The sequence below is a fragment of the Haliotis asinina genome, chromosome 16, assembly GCF_037392515.1.
Source record: "Haliotis asinina isolate JCU_RB_2024 chromosome 16, JCU_Hal_asi_v2, whole genome shotgun sequence".
Lineage (NCBI taxonomy): Eukaryota > Metazoa > Mollusca > Gastropoda > Lepetellida > Haliotidae > Haliotis > Haliotis asinina.
The window spans coordinates 46,830,537-46,842,943 of NC_090295.1; the positions used below are offsets into that span (position 1 = coordinate 46,830,537).

Here is a 12,407-nt window from a genome sequence, read left to right on the forward strand (position 1 = left end):
CACAAACACTGTTCCACAAAGCAAATACACAATGACTATTTTCATGAAATAAATTTTACTGAGGAACTTGTTTCATAGTCTAAATGAAAACGTTTTTTTGCCTGACTCTGGAGCAGGTGGTTAGCTCCATGTTGCAGAAGCACTTACCTCCTCCCCAGCAGCAATGGCCACCTGATCTCAGTGTGCCACAGACTGATGCCATTCAATACATGTACAAACACCGTCCATATCATATAGCCCATAAATGGATAGACTGTACATAGTTACTTCCCTTTGGTGTGCCATGATCCTGGGTTCAAATCCCAGAATCGCCCTGATTATGATAACACATGATAAATGTCAAAGAGGCGCCACCTGGGCTTTCATCTCACACTAGTTCTTTTCATTGTTGTTCAATGCCACACTCAGTAATATTCCAGCTTTTTACTGTGGTCTGCATATAAGACAAGCACAGTGGACCAGACAATCCAGTGATCAATGTTTCAACCAAGTCAGCAATCCTCACCACCCGATTACATTAGATCCCCTCTTAAGACAAGTATAGTCATCTTTCAGTTTTATGGCAAGCATGGGTTGCTGAATGCTTATTCTACCTCCACGGGTCACCATGGTAGGGTACCATGTGGTTTTGATCCTAAAACCATTTCTATGTCGAGAAGTGTCAAGGTGACACATTAAGGGGCCACTGTAACCATGCCAACACTATGACTGTTTTCTGTAACATGTTGAAATGTTAATCTCAAATTTTCAAATGAAATTGAATTTCTTGACAAGGCATCCCACCTGATGACTAAATTGCATGATTTACCTCAGCATGGAATATAAACAAAAGCATCCAATCAAGTCATTTATCAGTTGTCGTTAACGTGATTTCACCAACTGTCCTTTCACACTGATTTACACTCATATGCAAAAACATACACACTGCGCAAAGGCTGACAAAAAATGCATGGGGTGGTGATCTGATTAATCTCTTGTCATCAAACCCCACTTGTCTGGACCAATATTCAGGACGTCAAGGGGCAGTCTAGTGGTTAAAGCTTTTGCTTGTCATGTCAAACACCCGGTTTTGACTACCCACATGGGTTCAATGTGTGAAGCCCATGTCCCCTGCCATGATATTGCTGGAATATTGCTATAAGTGGCATAAAACTAAACTCACTCACACTTATTAAAGTTAAAATCTTGTTCCATGTGTCAGCAACCATCATTCAACTAAAATATTGCTAAGTGCAGCATTAAACAAACAAATAAACAAACAAACACACTTCCCAAACCAGATATGTTAAACAATGGCCATCTGTTGGCCACTTTCAACCTTTAAAATGTGAAGTAAGTTGAGGGTTCAGTAAGTTGAGGATTTCTTGAAATACCTGACTGCAGAATAAATAAAGGTGTTACTTAACACCAACCTGGAATCTGATCGCAATTGCAAACATGCAGCCCACTGAGTTAGGGCATCTGCATAAACTACAAACGTGTTAAAATCTGAATGTGAGCCCTAGGAAAAGATACATTTAAATGTGCAGAGGTGTTATCTAGAAAACACTAAAGATATGGACATTTGAATATCAATGACACTACTTATTCAGATTTTATTCTAAATGTAGAAAAGAAATCTTACAATAAATAGAGAACATAAAATGATGTAACATGTATCATATTATCAGGGATGTATCACATATCATCAGGGATGCTATATGTATCATATCATCAGGGATGTTATAAGTATTATATCATCAGGGACGTTATATGTATTATATTATTTATACATCATATCAGTTACAAAGATCAAGTTTTATCATAATCAGTACCATATAGTGTGAAAATCTTATTAATATCTATGTCAGTACAGGCACAGTGTTTCGGCCTGATATTTATCAACACAAATATAACATACCCTTGGAGGAACTGAGTGGTTACCGTTTGCCTTCATCAAGGCTGATGTTTGATCCTCATTGTTGGTTTGGGTACATTGTTTGCAACCCATTTCTGGTGTCCCCACTGTGATGTTGCTGGAATTTTTATTGCAAGCAACATGAAACATTACTCACTCACTTACATGCATACCTCTGTGTTTCATCAATGCTTTCTTGTGATTTACACTGTGCACAAGTTAAGAAAAGTTTAATTACTTACAGACTGGAAGTCCATACCATTACCAACCACCTGTTTCAGAGTTTGGAATAAGCTGGATATAAAATATTTGGCCATGGTCTACAAAGTGATCTCAGCACAAAATCAGTCGGAACTTCAATCCTTTAACATCCACTGACGACAGTCAGAAAAGAACAGTTGCTTGGGACCCTTTAAGACAGATGTGTAACTGGTTTGATTTTGTCTTCTTACGATGATGAGATATATGTGTATGAAAATAAATACATCAAGAAAGGTATACCACATCTTTTTATCAATTTTATCAATTTATCAGTTAAACAATGCTTATGTTAATCTAGATCAAAACATTTTGAGAAATTCATTCATACACATTTTCATTAAAACAAAGCCAAACAAAAACAATTCACAAAGACAAATCCATGATAAAGAATAGATCATTGTGTACAATTATACTTTTACAGTCAGACAGATTACAGATGAGGAGATCAGCAGTGATGTGAAACATGATGAACCTATCTAATGATTCATTCATCCTCAAGGACATTAATTTAAATATACTGTATCACGCTCATGACAATTAGCAAGATATGATTAGTCATGAGGAAAGTCAACCTTACCCACAATGACGACAGTGTTTTATAATCACAAGCAACAGAAAACATGATATTTACACTGGCTATCAGATTGTAAAACAAGATAGAATAAAGAGCTCACATTATTGATGCATCACACCTGCCTGAGACCACGACAGTTCGTGATTCATTCCCCAAAGTTAACGTTACCTCAGACAATACAAACATCTCTCCTATTGTTCCACAGTTTTACATTTTCTGGTCATGGCTCAGTGAGCATGACTCTAAGGATGCGCCAATCTATAAGATATATATAGAAATGTCACGCAGTGCCTGATCAAAGTAATGTGGCCATCTGTCAATCCAACAATAGCCAGACGCCTGTAAAACAAGTCAGAATTGAGTTTTCCTTCATTTTCCACTTAAGTTATCTTACCTTACCTCATGCTTAGGGGATCCTAAGCAAGCACAGTGTTTTGTGGTAAATAAGCATTTGTCATATAATCTGTATACACTGTCAACATCTTGCTGACACTCATGCCCTGGTTGTTTGTACGGAACAGATGCTAGTGGGATGACAACTAGTTGTAGCACCAACCTGCAAGATGCGGGCTTCTGTTGACTGTCTGCCTAATCAACATGACCTCCTCAGAACACCAAGAGCAATGATATGCCTGTACTTGGCATTACTAGGACCATGGTAGATTGTTTTTCTGCTATGGTATAACTCTCCTTTGTAATGAATGTTATCACATGTCACCCATTCTCATATACAATCCTAATTCTCAGACATCAGAAACAATGCTTTTTGCCATTCATCAAACAATATCCTATTTATAAGCTTTGCCACATATCTTAGTATTAATATCAAAATTAATAAAACACCAAAAATCTCCGAAGAATTCAAAGAAACTCTGTATCAGGACTGGAATATTTTTTGATGAATTCATCAATATTATTTGTAAAGTACGAATGAATATGTAGTGTATGATGGCAAATACTGAGTTTTCTGTTCCGCTATCTATTAAATTCTGAGAATATTTCACATTGTCCAAACCTGCCATTTATTCTTGGGGTGTTGTACACTGAGTTGGGGTTGGGGTTGGGGGTAGGGGTAGGGGTGACAATAGCTAAAAAGACAGATGGATCATAAGACAAATATTTGAATTCCCTTGGAACTACAACAGGAAAAATATTTAATCATCGATACTCTACTGCCTTCTAATTCACTACTGCATTCCTGGTAAAAACGAAATATGAATATTAAAAAATATGAGCAATACTAATTAACATGCTGAAACACAGTTACACATAAATAATCAGTTACTTCTCGTAAGTTCCTAACAACAACTTAAAGATTTAAACTTGCGTGGGAGAACAGCTCAAGGGGATACACTTCTGAAATGTTAAGCACGTTGCCAACTTGGTACTTTGGCATAAGTACAAGTGTCCACAGACACAGCTAGCCGTTCAGGTATTTCACTTCTCCCTTAGCTGAGTACATCTTGAATGCAGGATTGTTTGGCTGGCAGAGATAACACACTCCTAAATCAGGTTGAAATTAAAGCAGGTATGACATGGAACGATATCCTTAGATAATTTACATAATTTTTTACCAGCCTCTGGTTCCTTGACAGTTAATGATGAAATAAATACAGACACAATGTCACACAACAGTATTACAGAATATTTAAAGTTATACACTAGCCTCTGGCTCCTGGACAGTAGGGCAATACTCTCAGATGACTCATGACTGGCAATTCCCAAGTAACCTTATACCTGCTTGTGGGTGAATAAAGTTCAAATTCAGGTTGAACATAAAAATACCTGCCCTACAAGCAGACATTGACACAGACCACCAGACTGGCTGAGAGAGGTGAACAGAGAACCTCCACCACACATGTGCAGGTGCTCCCTTTTAAGGCAATGTTCAGACACTATAACCTGGCCCTAATGTCTGTGTATGCTTGGTTCTGTACACTAAAGAATAGTTTAGAATTGAAACATCTTTCTGAGGCTGTTTTGTATTGGATAGAATACCTTGCACACAAGTTATTCCAAATAAGTAGGCCACAACAAAGCTCAATACAACTACCATTTTGGAAACTTGTATGAGAGGCTTATCAATGTGAGCAAGATGTATCAACATTTAATTTAATAATTTCCTAATTTCTAACAGTTTCGTAAACATAATTCTTGGATCAAGTTCATAACTTCCTCCAGGGAAAACTGTTTGACAACCACCATCTGACAGAGTTACAATTTAATATCGCACTGCAATATTTCATCCATATGGTCTCCATGATCAAATGTTACACAATGAAACAGCTTAAAACGTATTACAAAGACTTTCCACCACATCGATTACTGTATTTATCATAAAAGGCTCCCGGGAACACATAAAACTGATAAAAGGGGACACAACTATAGAACCATTGACAGTGTTTATATTAAAAGATCTGTATACTACAACAAACACTGAAACCACTGTGTCTTCAGTTCACTCAACTGACCAATGAAGCAACTTCATTTGCATGGTGAGTGAGTGAGTGAGTATGGTTTTACATAGCTTCCAGCAATGTCACTCCAAGGGACACCAGAAATGGGCTTCACACATTGTAGCCATGAGGGGAATCAAACCCACGTCTTTGGTGGGACAAGCAGATGCTTTAACAACTAGGCTACCCCACTCGCCCAGTATTGTTGATAGAAACAGTCAGTGACCACAGCCGCTCATTTGTCTGTTTTGTTTGTTTGTTGTTTAATGCTACACTTAACAATATTCCAGCTATATGGCAGTGATCTGTAAATCCAGTGGTCAACAGCATGAGGATAGACCTACACAAATCTGTTATGATGACGATTTGCTGAAGACCAGGTCCAACCTGGATCTTCACTTTGCCATGAGGAGCTACATAACAAAGACTTCCTTTGGTCAGCACCAGTATATTACCACTAGAATATACTGAAGTCTGTCAAGTTACAAGAATCAAAAGCTGAGACCGTGAAGATATAAATGTGCGATGGTGGAACACTGATTTGAAGTGTAGCTGCTATTTCACCTACCTGGGTACATCATGGTAAGTCAGATTTGAGGCAAGCAGGTCGAGACGATTTATACCACTTAATGTAAACTTAATGTAAAGCTGTTTCACCACCCACACTCCTGTGTTATGCAACCCCAAATCTTTTATGAGAATAAATGGTAAAATAATGTTTTCCAAAAGACACATTCTAGTGGACATCAGAAATGTGCTTCACACACTGTCCCTAAATACAGAACTAAACCCATCATGAACATGCACTATAACCACTAGGCTACCACATAGATAGCTATCCCTATGGACATCAGTACCTTATACAGACCATTAAAATTTAAACCTTAAGTCAAATTTTAACAAATGTGAAATCATATCTTTAATGCCAAAATTTCCACAACTTACCTCAAGGATGCATCAACAATGTCTGAGAATGGCAGCACACTTTCAACATCCATCCCGCAGACAGCCATTCAGATCAACAGAAATTACCAGCACCAAAATAAGCTCGAACAGCTTCACAAAAAGCCCTAAATTTCATGACCAAAAAAAACTAACCCGAAACTTTTGGGGAAAGTTTAGCTTTTCATTATCTTACTGTCTCACCAACTAATCACAATCTCAGACTGCCGTCTCATTGGGGTTGTTACCGACACATGCACCACTGCATGATATCGGTTGAGAATGTAATGTTGATAATATAGATAAAACACATGGAGTGCAAGGGGAGATAACTGTGTTAAAGCACCTGCTGAAACAGGTGTTGATAGGTATACTTCAACTGATATGCGCTTAAAATTATTTTGAAACTGAATGCACATTCTTTCAGATAATCTTCATCTTAGTGAAATGTGGCTTGTCTTTAAATCTGATGTGTAATTGAATGTATATCTGATTACAAAATTCCCTCAGACAAGCTTTAATCTTGAACTAATACAAATACAAGGAAACTGAATGTACACACCTTTAAGTGATTGATATTGGAAAAGGTGCTGACAGCCTAAATTTTACAATTAATGCACCTTTGATAACTTACATATTAATAACAAAAATAGTCTGCTTATCAATACCAACCTTACTGAATCAGTATCAAATATAACACTAATATTAAATATTAAATGTAAAATATATACACTACTAAATGAATCGACACCGATAAACCTATTTACACACCTCAAGCAGGGCATGGAGAGCCATCCACAAGAGAGACCCTATTCTGTCAGTGCAGCAGGATGTGGATTGAGCAACTTGGTCGAATGGGTAAGGCGTTCACCTGCAGATCATGAATCCCATCAGAGGACTTGGAAACGTTATCACCACTACACAAACATTTACCATCAGTGACAAGGTATTTCAATAAACTGGTCTTATCAATCCACACGAAAGGGAAGCCAAGACATGGATGTCAATCAACCAAATCATCAAGGCGATACACCTGACCTACATTATAGGTGATTGGTAGCCATCATGTGATCACGACTGCTACACCATAATCTCAGCGAACTTCAAGGACGGCGTTTAACTCATATTGCATTTCAAATGTTTATACATAAGGAAAATAGAACAGGATCCAGTTAACAAATGTCAATATGTAAGTGTGCTTTCAATCATGAAAATAACATGACATTTTAGACTAAGTTAAAATGAGGACGTAATTCTGAATTATTTCATACATACATAAATGTTGATATGCAGTATTCATTTCTAAATTAGGGAACACTGTGAGGGAAGAAAGCATTACAAAATATGTAAGACAGAAAAAATCCACACTCAGTCTCCACAGACACAACATGAGATTTGAATCGCTGGAGTCTGTACTATCATGTTTTCTTTCCTTTGTTATAAATCACCAAAGTGATGAGTCTCTCAGCTCTTCAGCAACCTGTGCTTGCCAGAAAAAGTGACTATGCTTGTTGTAAAAGGTGACAAACAGGATCAGGTGGTAAGGCTCGCCAACTTGTTTGAAATGTCATCACTTCCCAATTCCACAGATTGATGCTCATGCTGTTGATCACTGGATTGTCCGGTCCAGACTCGATTTTTTACAGACTGCCGCCATACAGCTGGAATATGGCTGTGTGCAGTGTAAAACTAAACTCACTCACTCACGCACTCACTCCTACCAACAGCACGCTGCCAATGAAGTTGGAGATCACCAACAACGTAGTCTGTCTCACAGTCCCTGAACCACGTTATTTTGCTTACTGCCTAACCTTCTCTACTGCACTAAAGCCTTAAGTGAAACAAGTCTCGATTTCCTCAGGTTCTGAATCTCTGGTACTCCCTGGGGTTACTTTCAATTAAAGTGGGTTTGTTTGTTACTATCAAAGTCATATATATTCAGAAGCTAAGTCTACAAAAAATGCAGCCCTCAGTCCTCAGTCATACATATATATACATGTTTCAAAATAAAACCATTAATGACAAACCTTTTCAGAGTGAGTGAGTGAGTGAGTTTAGTTTTACACCGCTTTTAGCAATATTCCAGCAATATCACGGCAGAGGACACCATCAAATGGGCTTCACACATTGTAGCCATCTGGGGAATCGAACCCGGATCTTCAGTGTGACGAGCGAATGCTTTAACCACTAGGCTACCCCACCGCTCAGACCGTTTTCAGAAATAATGGTAAGACGAACAATGGTCTTTGATGATTAAAATTTAATCAGTGTGAAAACTACTGCAGTTTATGAATGGAATTGAAGACAACTACACAGGGATTAAAAAATACCATTGCCTGATGCCTGGGACAAGTCAGTTTTCATTTCAGGCAATCAAATAATGGTATCTTATTTGTCCGTGGACTACTAGGTAGTTTTCACTTATGGTTTCAAACTGCAAATAAACTTGGGTTTCATTTCATATCTGCTCATAATATCTGCAATAATAGTAATTTAGAGCTATTGTTCTTTGAAATTTATCATGCCTGCATATATAGTCCAGCAGACATTAAGATCGAACATAATTATAAAATCAGGGCAAGTGAAAAATTAGTCAAGACAAGTTACTTTCTTGAAGTCACTTGCCCTGTTGCAAGTCGCTTTAAAAAAAAAATTTGAACCCCTGCTACAGATGAATACACTGTTGACGCATATTTGTAATTGATGTGTGGCTTTCTCTCATCACAAAATGGTTGAAATACTGCTGATGTGATGAATAACTCATAGATGAATAACAACTGTACAATATATAGGAAGAAAGATAAGAATTCATCTCAATCTCCACAAACTGACATAAAAATGACACAAAATTTCAGTTAATATCCGATAGTAAAGAAAGATACTTGATTACACGATGCCATTTAGAAAGTGGTCAAATGCAACATATGTCATATTTGGGATTTCACTTTCTTAGTAAAGTACAAATTCCAGTACTTTTTTCGGTTGAGTCCCATCCGGGATTCGAACCCGCACCCTCAGAGTCAGGCACCTAATCGCCAGCACACAAAGTCAGCCACCTAGCCGCGGTCGCGGTGGCTGAGCAGGCTAGGCGGCTGACTTTGTGTGCTGGCGATTAGGTGCCTGACTCTGAGGGTGCGGGTTCGAATCCCGGATGGGACTCAACCGAAAAAAGTACTGGAATTTGTACTTTACTAAGAAAGTGAAATCCCAAATATGACATATGTTGAAAGATACTTGAGTCTGAGAAAAGTCTAATGAAAATGAAGCCCAAATCCAAATTTGATCAACTGGACACAATAGGTTTGGATGTAGATTACCATCCTATTTACATACAGCACTATCTGGAGTGAGAGCTCCTGTAATGGTCTGTTAACTCTCCTTATCCATCCATCATCCAATAGTCAGTTCAGGGGAACAGTTTCCCCTTGTTAGGCCATTACCCAGCTGAACTGGTTTAACCTGTCCATTCATAGGGAAACAAAACGCCAGGGGCACCTGCTCATTCCAAATCCTTGCTCCTTCAGTCTCGTACAACGCATGCCTATCAGTACTCAATAATCAGTGAACATGTGTGGCAGAGATGTACTTTGCTTGGGTCTTGGTCACAAATTACAGGAAAATTTTGTCGTTTTCAGCATTCATCTTAAAACTTAAAAATAAATAATAATAAGTCGTCTTTATGAACATTGAATATTGGACCATGACAATCTTCTTAAGTTGTCCATATCTAAAACCACATCAGAAACCAAGACCATTTTACTGGTCATCATTTTTTAATATTACCTTCACCACAAGACAAATGGTCTGAAATTTGTCTTTCTATTGGTAACCCTATACTTAACTGTCCAAACGGACACATAGTGGTTAAATGTCATTGGCAACATAGAACTGCAATATCAAGATCGCTAAAATTTTGAAACTAAATAATTCATGTTGTCTTATCTTGCACAATGCTGAATTAACTCTCATACATGTCATGTACAATGTAAACAAATACATTCATACAAACTACAACACTGTTCATCAATGTCAACAACAATGTTCCAAACATTTGTTACAGAAAATACAGTGATGAAATGAACATGATACATTATCAAATTGATATGACATAATACATCTATCACACATAATACTTTCACAATATTTAGAAGTGAAATTGATACACACCATGAATTATTCCACTGATTACTTGTTTTCTTTTGTTTGTTTTTTATGTAGATTTTGTCAATATTAGGGTTTACCATGTCTTGCCATTTTTCTTAATACTGTTTTTTCCAATACTATGTTCCATTTCCTTTCCAATTACTTCATTATCCAATATATATGCGACAGAACCATTAAAAATAACTTATGAGTTATGTATGGCATGTTAGTACTAGTCCTATGTTACTGTATATCAGCTAGTCATTTAGATACATTTGACATTAAAAGACACCAATCCCCACAATCAACACACCCAGTTAGACCTGGCCTCTGCAAAAGAGAACGAATAACCTAAGACTGATTCATTTCCTTGTTTGAGGCGACAGAATGTCGCCAACCCGGATACACACAAGTAGTCGTACAACTACTAGCTTCACATTTGGAAAGCGACAGTATTCTAATCCCAATGTGTCTTGGAAAATAAATCTCCCCTGGTCAGAAAAACGAGAAAGCAAACGCGAAAATTAAATATGTGATTTTACCTTTTAGGATCTTTGTAATATCCAAGATATTTTAGAAAATTCTGTCCTCAAAACTGATCATACCGGCGTCATTGTGAGTCACTGACGCTCCGTCCAATACAGCTTCAGGTGCGACCGTCTGTCACTGATCAACACTAGGGGGCGCTGTGTTCAGCTAGCAAGGCACTTCCGCATTCTGCATCGAGATGCTAAATTTGCATATTTCTTAGTGGGGATAGCGGATTATTTTGTTTCAAATGAAGCACGAGGATATTTGTGTTCAAAATATTGAAAACAAACATGCATAAGAGTTAACATATAAATTTACTTATGTGCATATGTGAATATCATTTGTAGTATAAATGTTTCAATATGCAACATTCAGTAACTAATACCGTGTTGTAACATTTAAATGAATGAGTATTTTCAGTTCACTAGATGCATAACTCTCCTAAAAATAAAAAAAATCATTCGAGAAAGTCTTTGTTCTCCTTTTTCTGCAATAACAACTTGTACTTAAAATACAACTTAAAAGAACCGTTTGCCTTTTCCCTGAAATCATGCGGTACAAAGATGCAGTTACAATATACTAAATGGACATTTGAAAACCCAAAGTTTCTGTATACTTAACTGAAATTTCAAGATACATAATTTGATATTTTTTTCAACATGCCATGTTGTTATGAACGCTTCGACTTGGATCTTGTTGTCCGGAAGCAGGTGCTACAGTTGAACGTGGTGACGAGGTATTCCACGACGTTGGCGACGGGGGAACTGCTTGTACTTTTTTACAACAATGCAAGTGGATTAATTCACCTTGCATTTACTTCATACGAACTTTGAAACTTATGACCAAATACGTTCATGCAGATGCAGATGGCGGGAAGGGTAGTTTGTCATAGAGACCCTGAAACAAATATACGGAATGCAGCCCATGCACTTACAGAATGAGGGGCTGGTCTTGGTCAAACCAGTTTCTGAAATGTGTAAATCTTTGGGGGATTTTATTTTTATTTATTTTATGTTTTTTGTAACATAATCTAGGACCCGTTTTTGCTTTAAACCAATTTCATTTCAGAGACTAGATGTAAGTTTACAAGAAAGGGTTAGTGATGATGAATGACCCAACTATTATCCTCCTCGATTGTGAATATATAGTGAAGCAATGGACAATCTTGCAGATCTAGATCTTTGGAAAACAATTCACACACTCAAAATAATCAGTATGACAAGTGTACTCTCAACACTACGAGTATAATCGGTCGTAGAGTCTATATGATTTGATTTCTGATCAGCGACTGACATACAGGTCTTGTGCGGTATCCCTATCATCGGAACAGACAATAACCGACCAGGCACGCTTGAGCAACCGGTAATTCGGTGTTTGTCCCATTACCTGACCGACCTCATGGGAGTGGCCTTGAAATGGTTACTGTACACACAGAAATAGTTACTGTACACTCATTAAGTGAGTGTGAGTACATTTAGTCACAGTAAGTCACACCAGAAATGGACTTTACACGTTGTACCCATGTGGGGAATCGAACCGGGGTCTTCGGTGTGATAACCGAACGCTTTAACCACAAGACTACCCAACTGCACTTAAGTGCCTA

At 37.6% G+C, this 12,407-nt stretch overlaps 1 protein-coding gene across 2 annotated transcripts in view; it reads right to left on the reverse strand.

Annotated features, from left to right (window-relative positions):
* Positions 1–10,963, reverse strand: part of LOC137267580 (uncharacterized) — a 65,926-nt gene extending 54,963 nt beyond the window's left edge. For both annotated transcript variants that reach the window (XM_067802065.1, XM_067802066.1), the window contains exon 1: positions 10,816–10,963. The gene's annotated coding sequence lies outside the window, so the exon portion shown is untranslated. The remainder of the gene's footprint in view (positions 1–10,815) is intronic.
* Positions 10,964–12,407: the final 1,444 nt, after the last annotated feature.